An 8335-nucleotide genomic window follows, 5' to 3' on the forward strand; every position below is an offset into this window, starting at 1 on the left:
CCCGAGTCTCCTTGTCTCGGAGACCCGATCAGATCTTCCCGGGACACGCTCCATACCACCCGACTTGTGCTGGAGCCGGTGCGGCTTTGCCCCCGCGGCGCCGGGATGTCACCTGCAGCTCTGCGCGGCTGAGCGGTCACGGCTTGAGGTAGCGGAGCTGGAGCTGGAGCTGCGAGCCCGAGGTGACCACCGCATCCGATTTGGGCCTCTCAGGCGCCCTCGGCCAGGCGGGCAGGTGGAGCTGGGGGCAGAAGGGGACAAGGCCTGGAGATGATCCCGCGTCGGGTCCTCTGCCGAGGGCTGGTCGGGGAGTCCCTGCCTCCAGCCTCCTCCAGGTCCCGAGCGCTCCAGGACACGACCCCGCGTGGGCAAGGCCGCTGGCCTGGCTCTGTCCCAACTGCGCTCTGCAGCACCCCGCCTGCGAGTGTCCCTCGGCGGCCGGGCTCCCGCCCTCTCGACGCCCGCGCCCCGCTGCCAGCCTCGGAGCTTGTCCGCGGACCAGGGAGGTCACCTCCAGGATGCCTGGCCACGCAGAGTTCAAGCCCGGAGGGCAGCGAAGGGAAACGCGGAAGGTGGTGGTGACCCGCGAGTCCGCCGAAAGCTTCCCGACCCGCACGCGGCGGGCCTGCTCCGAGCGACGCTTCCCTGCTCAGGCGACCTGAGCAGCAGAGGCCAGCTGGGGCCCGTAGGGCTGGGCAGCGGCGCCTGACAGTGCAGCGCCTGCCGGGGACGGCGGGGATGCCAAAGGCAGTCCAAAAACATGGCTGTGATCGCCCTGGGGCCTCTTTTCTCTGGGAACCGAGAGGCCTCGGTTGCTGCAGGGAGTCGAGGGCTGAATCCGCGTCTGCACCCTGCTGCTTCAAGACAGAAACCCAGGTCACCGCCTTGCCCGCCTGGCCTTGGGAGAGTGGGAAGGGCTGGCCACGCTGCAGGCTGAGGACACAACCGGGCAAAGGGCAGGCAGTAGGGCTCTCTCGTCCAGGGAGGAAAACACTGGCCCCTCTGGAGGCGGAGGCCCAGAGTTTAATGCTAGAGGTGAAAGAATGACTCTCAGCCTAAGTCTCACCACCTTACACAAAAATTAACTCACAATAGGTGATGGACTTAAATGTAAAGTGAACGTGCAGAAAAAAAAAAAAAAAAGGAGAAAATCCTCAGGATCCCGGGCAACATGCAAAATCCGTAGACGAGACCCCAAGAACATGAGCCATACAATGAAAAATTGATAAGTTGGATTTCATTAGATTAAAAAGCTTTTGCTCAATGGTAGCCACTGTTAAGAGAACGAACAAGCGACAGACTGAGAAAATATTTGCAAACCACGTATCTGACAAGGATTGGTGTCTAGACTATGTAAAGAACTCTCAGACTCAAAGGTAAAAAATAAGCAAGCCATTTATACACAATGAGTTTATGTTCCTTCCTTCTTTATGAGGTTTTTGTTTTTAGTCCTTATCTTAAACATTGTTACTGTTATTAAATTTTAAGCCTTTTTAATTTTGCAAAGGCAAAAAACGGAAACCTAGTAAACACATGTATATGTAAAAAAATAATAATCATAAAAAATAAGCAAGCCAAATAGAAAAGGGTTAATAGGCACAAACAAGACATTTCTCCAGAGAGGATGTAGAGATTAGAAATGAGCAAATGAAGAAATGCTGATTAACCATCAAGGAAATGCAAATTAAAACCTCCATGAGACATCACTACATACCCACTGGGATGGATAACACACACTCAAAATGCTGACAACACCAAATGCTGGTGAGGATGCAGAGAAACTTGATCATCATTGTTGGTGGGAAAGTAAAATGGAATTGTCACTCTTTAAAAGATTTTGGCAGTGGGCGGCACCTGTGGCTCGGTCGGCAAGGCGCTGGCCCCATATACTGAGGGTGGTGGGTTCAAGCCCGGCCCCGGCCACACTGCAACCAAAAAATAGCTGGGCGTTGTGGCGGGCGCCTGTAGTCCCAGCTGCTCGGGAGGCTGAGGCAAGAGAATCGCTTAAGCCCAGGAGTTGGAGGTTGCTGTGAGCTGTGTGAGGCCACGGCACTCTACCGAGGGCCATAAAGTGAGACTCTGTCTCTACCAAAAAAAAAGATATTGGCAGTTTAAAAAAAAACAAAAAAACATGCAGCTACCATGTGACCCAACAATTGCACTCCTAAGCATTTATTCCAGAGAAATGAAAATTTATTTCACATAAAAATCTGTACATAGGGTGGTGCCTGTGGCTCAAGGAGTAGGGCACCGGCCCCATATACCGGAGGTGGTGGGTTCAAACCCGACCCTGGCCAAAAACTGCAATAAAATAAAATAAAAAGCTGGTTTTCTTTTTTAAAAAAAAATCTGAACATGGGTGGCACCTGTGGCTCAGTCGGTAAGGCTCCAGCCCCATATACCGAGGGTGGCAGGTTCAAACCTGGCCCCGGCCAAATTGCAACCAAAAAATAGCCGGGCGTTGTGGCGGGCACCTGTAGTCCCAGCTACTCGGGAGGCTGAGGCAAGAGAATCGCTTAAGCCCAGGAGTTGGAGGTTGCTGTGAGCTGTGTGACGCCACGGCACTCTACCGAGGGCCATAAAGTGAGACTCTGTCTCTACAAAAAAAAAAAAAAAATCTGAACATAAATGTGCATAGCAGTTTGTCTATAATGGCCAAATCCTGAACACAATCCAGATGTCCTTGGATGAGTGAATGGTTAAAGGAAGTGTGGTATTGTGTGTTTATCTGATGTTCCTTGTATACCACGGAAACACATTAATAAAAAGGAATGAGAAATTGAGGCACATGCTAACCTGCATGAGTCTCTAGGAAAACAAAAGCTTACCTGAAAGGTTACCTACTATATAATGCTATTTATGTGTAATGCTCCTGAATAACTAAATGGTAGAAACGGAGAACTGATTCGTGGTTTGTAGGGATTAAGGAGGGGATGAAGTACGACTGAAGTAGATTTAGCAATAAATGGGCAACAGGAGGGACTGTTTTGGTGATGGGACTATTTCATGTGTCAGTACCCCCTTATCCTTGAGGGGTACATTCCAAGACCCCCAGTGAATGCCTGAAACTGGATAGTAACAAACCGTATATTTTCTATGTTTTTTGTTCTCTCTTGCATTCTCTCTCTCTCTCTCTTTTTTTTTTTAGATAGGATCTCACTCTGTCACCCAGACTGGAATGGAGTGGCATCCTCAGAGCTTCCTGTATCCTCAAACTCCTGGGCTTAAGCAGTCTTCCTGCTTTAGCCTTTAAGTAGCTGGGACTACAGACATGCACCTCCATGCCCAGCTAACTTACTAATTTTTGTAGAGATAGGTTCTTGCTATGTTGGTCAGTCTGATCTTGAAGTCCTGCCCTCAAGCAATCCTGCCACCTTGACCTCTTAAAATGCTAGTATAATAGGGTTGAGCCACCATGCCAAGCCATGTTTTTTCTTATGCATATATACACGTATGATTAAGTTTAATTTATAAATTAGGCACACTAATTGGTAAGAGAAGATTTATTTTACAGAAAAGAGATACAGAGAAAAAGCACCAGAGCTCCTGGCAGAGGGAAAAGCCCAAGTTGGAAAAAATCTCCCCCTGGGTCCTTTGTCTAGGGCAGCAGTTCATAACCTGTGGGTCGTGACCCCTTTCACAGGGGTCACCTAAGACCATCCTACATATCTGATATTTACATTACGATTCATAACAGTAGCAAAATTACAGTTATGAAGTAGCAACAAAAATAATTTTATGGTTGGGGGTCACCACAACATGAGGAATTGTATTAAAGGGTCCTGGCATTAGGAAGGTTGAAAACCATAAGGTATATATATATATATAGATATATATACCAACATGAATGAATACAATCCCTTCAGTCCCAGGCCTAGGAAACTTACATGAACTTCACCAGGCCTAGGAAATGGGGGGTTCCGTGTTCGGCCACAAGTGCAAGTTTGGGGGTAGACAGAGGCAGAGCGGAAACACTACTGGTGCTTCCAGAGCTGGCAACCTGGAAGTGTCACCCCAGTAGTTGGGGGGGCCCTCCAGCCACTGGAGACACCTGTGGTCTCCTCAACCTGCTGGTTCCTCTGCAGGCTGCGGCAGCACCAACATCCCGGGGCAGAGGCGGCAGGTCCTCCCTTCAACTCAGGCTGGGCTGGCTGGGGCACCAACTGCCCTGTATCAAAAAATTTGGAAGGGCATGATTCAGCTCATTACAAGCATAGATTACTATATGGCCAAAGAGTCTATGAACAACATTAAACACAAGAGATAGATTGGGAGAAATGTTTGCCACACGCATAACATATAAAATCATCTTTCCAGCATTAAATAATTCATAAGAAAAACACGAACAACCCAACAGAAAAGTGGGCAAAGACTGTCAATAGGCAATTCAGAGAAAAATAATATAAAATAATAAACATATAAGATTTTCACACCTTTATCAGTTTTGTGCAAACTAAAGCAAAATGAGATCTTTTTTCACCCGTCAGATTGGTGCAAACTAAGAAAAAAACCGGTAGTAACAAGTCTTGTCAAAAATATAAAGAAGTGGAAACTCAAAAACTCTAACAAGAAAGCATAAATTGGAATATTTTCCTGAAGACAGAACATATGAAATTCTAAAACATGTACATCTTTTGACCTAGTGTTAAACTCTTTTAGCAATTAATGTTACCAAAATAGTTGCACATGTGCTAACAGGTACATAGCAAGATTCTCTCTCTCTGCTTTATGTGTCAAAAAGAATTTTTGAATTTTCATTCAATTGGTGGGGAGTGAAATATACATTATACAACCCTACAATGGATACAATATAACTACTAAAAAGAAGGCACTAGTCCTACATGTACTAAGATTAAAATAAATTTCAAGGGATAAAAGAATCATAACTATGTTCTAGTGTGGTCCAGGTTTTTGTTTTCATAAATGTATATTTGTACAAACACACATAAATGTAAATACACAATTTTGTAAAAATATTTGCCTAATTGGCTAGCAGTCATCTTTGGAGGTGAATGAAGGTGAGATTGGGGGTAGGTGGGAGGGGCTTTTCACGTTTTGCTCTGTATCCTTCTCTGTTATTTAAATTCTTTTCAACCAGAATGAATAAAAACTTGCCTGTTCTGTTTCATTTCCCACGCCCAACCTCACCCTGCACATAAAGACAGGAAGAAAAAAGAAAGGTATGGGCTTCTGAAGACCTTTATAGAGCCTCAGGTTCTCTCAGGCTTCTGAGAATGGCAGCCACCCACATGGGAGCCTTGATTGCCACAAATGTTTGCTTCAATCAATGTAATTAGCAAAGCATCAATTAAGCTAGAAGTCTGAAAGGTTCTGAAACTTCTGATTTGCTACGGCTTTGTTCCTCCTCTGCTGCTGTGTCACACTCTTCATCTTTCTTAAGTGGTTCCCTAGTGGGTCTGACTTACAAACTTTTCCACTATTCTCCCCAGCTGAATCTTCCCAGTTCACTGAGAAGTACTACCGTGTCCTCAGTCACTAAAGCCAGAAACCTGTGTATCATCATTGCTCCACCCTCATACCCCATCTAACCACTAAACTCTGTGGAGCTGACTCCTGAATGTCCCTTACATCAGGCCCCTTTACCCGATCTCTACTGCAAGTGCATTATTGCCTCTGACCTGGATAGATTTCCGTTCCATCCTTCCTGCAGCTGCCAGAAAAAACAAACATGACCATGTCATTTACAGCTTATAACATTGCTGGTACCCCATGGCCTATTGGACAGAGCCCAAACCCCTTAATGTGGTATATGAAACCCAGTTCCAGTGGCCCAGACCATCAGCCCACTGTGGACATCCCAGCCATTCCCATTTCCCTACCTTCAAACAACTTTGACTTTGCCTATGGTGTTCCCTCTTGCTGCTGCAGGTCCTCAGTACATATGTTAATTTTTCCTTCCACTCCTATTTCTCACAGTACCAGCACCCAATGAACCATCTGCCTTGCCTTTTAATCTATATGTGGTTCAGATGAATGACTCCAGGCTTCCTTTTCCCCACATCAGCCCAAATTTAATTATTTAGCTTCTCTCTTCCTTGTAGAGACAGTTCCTCTCTGGTTCAGCCCTGCTTCCTGAGACTAATTTTTTTTTTCTTTTTTCTGATTCTGTGAGTTGCCTTGTATAAAACCTTCATATAAACTCTTTTTGGGGGCTTAAGCTAGCAGGTCATTTTTGGTGCTTGTCACCAAATAATTCCCAATGCACTCTGCTTTTCTGCACCAGAAAAACTCATACTCATCTTTCAGGATCCAAGGATAGTGTCCATTTAGTCACTCATTCATTCAACAAATATTTACTGAAAAAAATTCTACATGTTGATGGTAAATGATACAGGTATGATGCTTGTATTGAAACTTGAAATATCTCCAAATAAACAACTTTTAGGGGACCTCAGGTGCAAAGAGTACAGTCAGTTATTCTTTTCATCATGGTACCCTATCAGCACTGGTATATGTAATTGATTAATTGTCTCATGTCCATATTCTGTATCTTTCTTCTTCCCTTACAGGCAGCCATATGAATATGTTTGATAGGTATTTGAGTATATTCTTGTGAAAATCATACTTCAGTTTTGTGGGCATGTGCTTTTAATTAACACAATAGTATTATATGCTGTGGTTTCCCTTTGGGTTGCATAAAGCTTTTGCCTTTTACAAATAGTATTGCACTATGTATTTATTTTGGTTTTCTATTTCTCTTCATTAAGCATGGATCTTAGTCGGTTTGTGCTGCTGTAACAAAATACCCAAGACTGGGTAATTTACAAGTAACAGAAATTTATTTCTCACAGTTTTGGAGGCTGGCAAGTCCAAGATCAAGGTGCTGGCAGAATTAGTGTCTGGTGAAGGCAGCTGCCTGGAGGGGAGAAACTATGTCTTCACATGGCAGAAAGAACAGAGGGGCAAGAGCATACTCCCTTCAAACTTGAGCTCTTTTATAATAGTGCAATTCTCATTTATCAGGGTAGATCCCTCATGACTTAATTACCACACAAAGGCTACATTTCTTAATTGTGTTGCATTGGGGGTTACAATTTAACCTGAATTTTGGAGGAGACACATCATTTAAACCACAGCAGCTTGGTAACAAGCTTGAAGTATGTGAAATGTGGTAATGGGCCCTAGAAGTAAGTGAAAGAATTTGGGGTTTCAGTCCAAGTAAAACTGGAAGCATTTGAGGGTTTTGAGCAGAAGGGTGATGTGATTTGAATGGTTACTTTACAAGAAAACTGGCTGCTGTGTTGATATTGGAATCCAGGGATGCAAGTGTAGACGCAGAGAGGCCAGTTAGGGGAATGTTGCAATAATCCAGGGGAGAGTTGGGGGCAATTCGAACCATAGGGGTGTTATGTTATGCAAAAATTGTCTGCAGATAAATGAGAAGGAAACCCCAAACCCAATAGAAAACTGGTAAAAAAAATTCAACAGGAAACCTCCAATCTGACAAGCAACATGAGATGCAAATTGCCAGTAATCAGAGAAATGCAGATTAAAGCAATGACCGGACATTGTTATTCTGGCAATAGTTAGAAAGTCAACATTGCCAAGTGTTGGCTGAGATATGAGGACTTAAAAATCCTCTTGCACTGCTAATGGGAATATAGAATAAAGCAGCAATCTGACGCTGCTGAGTTCAGTGTACAAATACCCATGACCTAGCAATTCAGATCCTAGTTACACACACACACACGCCCACGCCAACAAAAATCTATACACATTTTAAGAAAGGAAAAACTGTATCAATATATGAAGATAACAAAAGATGAACACAAGTCACGTTGAGCAACTCTTTTTTTTTTTTTCTTTTTTTTTTTTTTTTTTTTTGGCCGGGGCTGGGCTTGAACCCGCCACCTCCGGCATATGGGACCGCCGCCCTACACGTTGAGCCACAGGCGCCGCCCCACGTTGAGCAACTCTTGTAATTGCAGATGGCAAATGTGACTTGAGTCTTACAATTATATATGTATATACACACACATACATATAAATACATTACATGTATCCACACACACATATATTTTTCTCTTTCTCTCTCTCCCAGAGAAATTCTCACCCAGGATCGTAAGGGAATGTGTATGAATATGTTCATTGCAGCACTGTGGCAAGAGGGTGGCGAGGGCAACTTAGTTCACCATCACTAGGAGAATGAACGGGTAAAATGTGTCTATAGGGCTTTGTGATAAACACTTTTCACGCATAATTTCATCATCTCTTCAAAACATCCCTAAGTGAAACTTTTAACAGCATTCTTATTTTACAGACGACAAAACAAAAACTTCTCCTCCCCTCCACACAAAGAGCTGCTTATTTTTTG

Source organism: Nycticebus coucang, chromosome 3, assembly GCF_027406575.1.
Source record: "Nycticebus coucang isolate mNycCou1 chromosome 3, mNycCou1.pri, whole genome shotgun sequence".
Classification (NCBI taxonomy): Eukaryota; Metazoa; Chordata; class Mammalia; order Primates; family Lorisidae; genus Nycticebus; species Nycticebus coucang.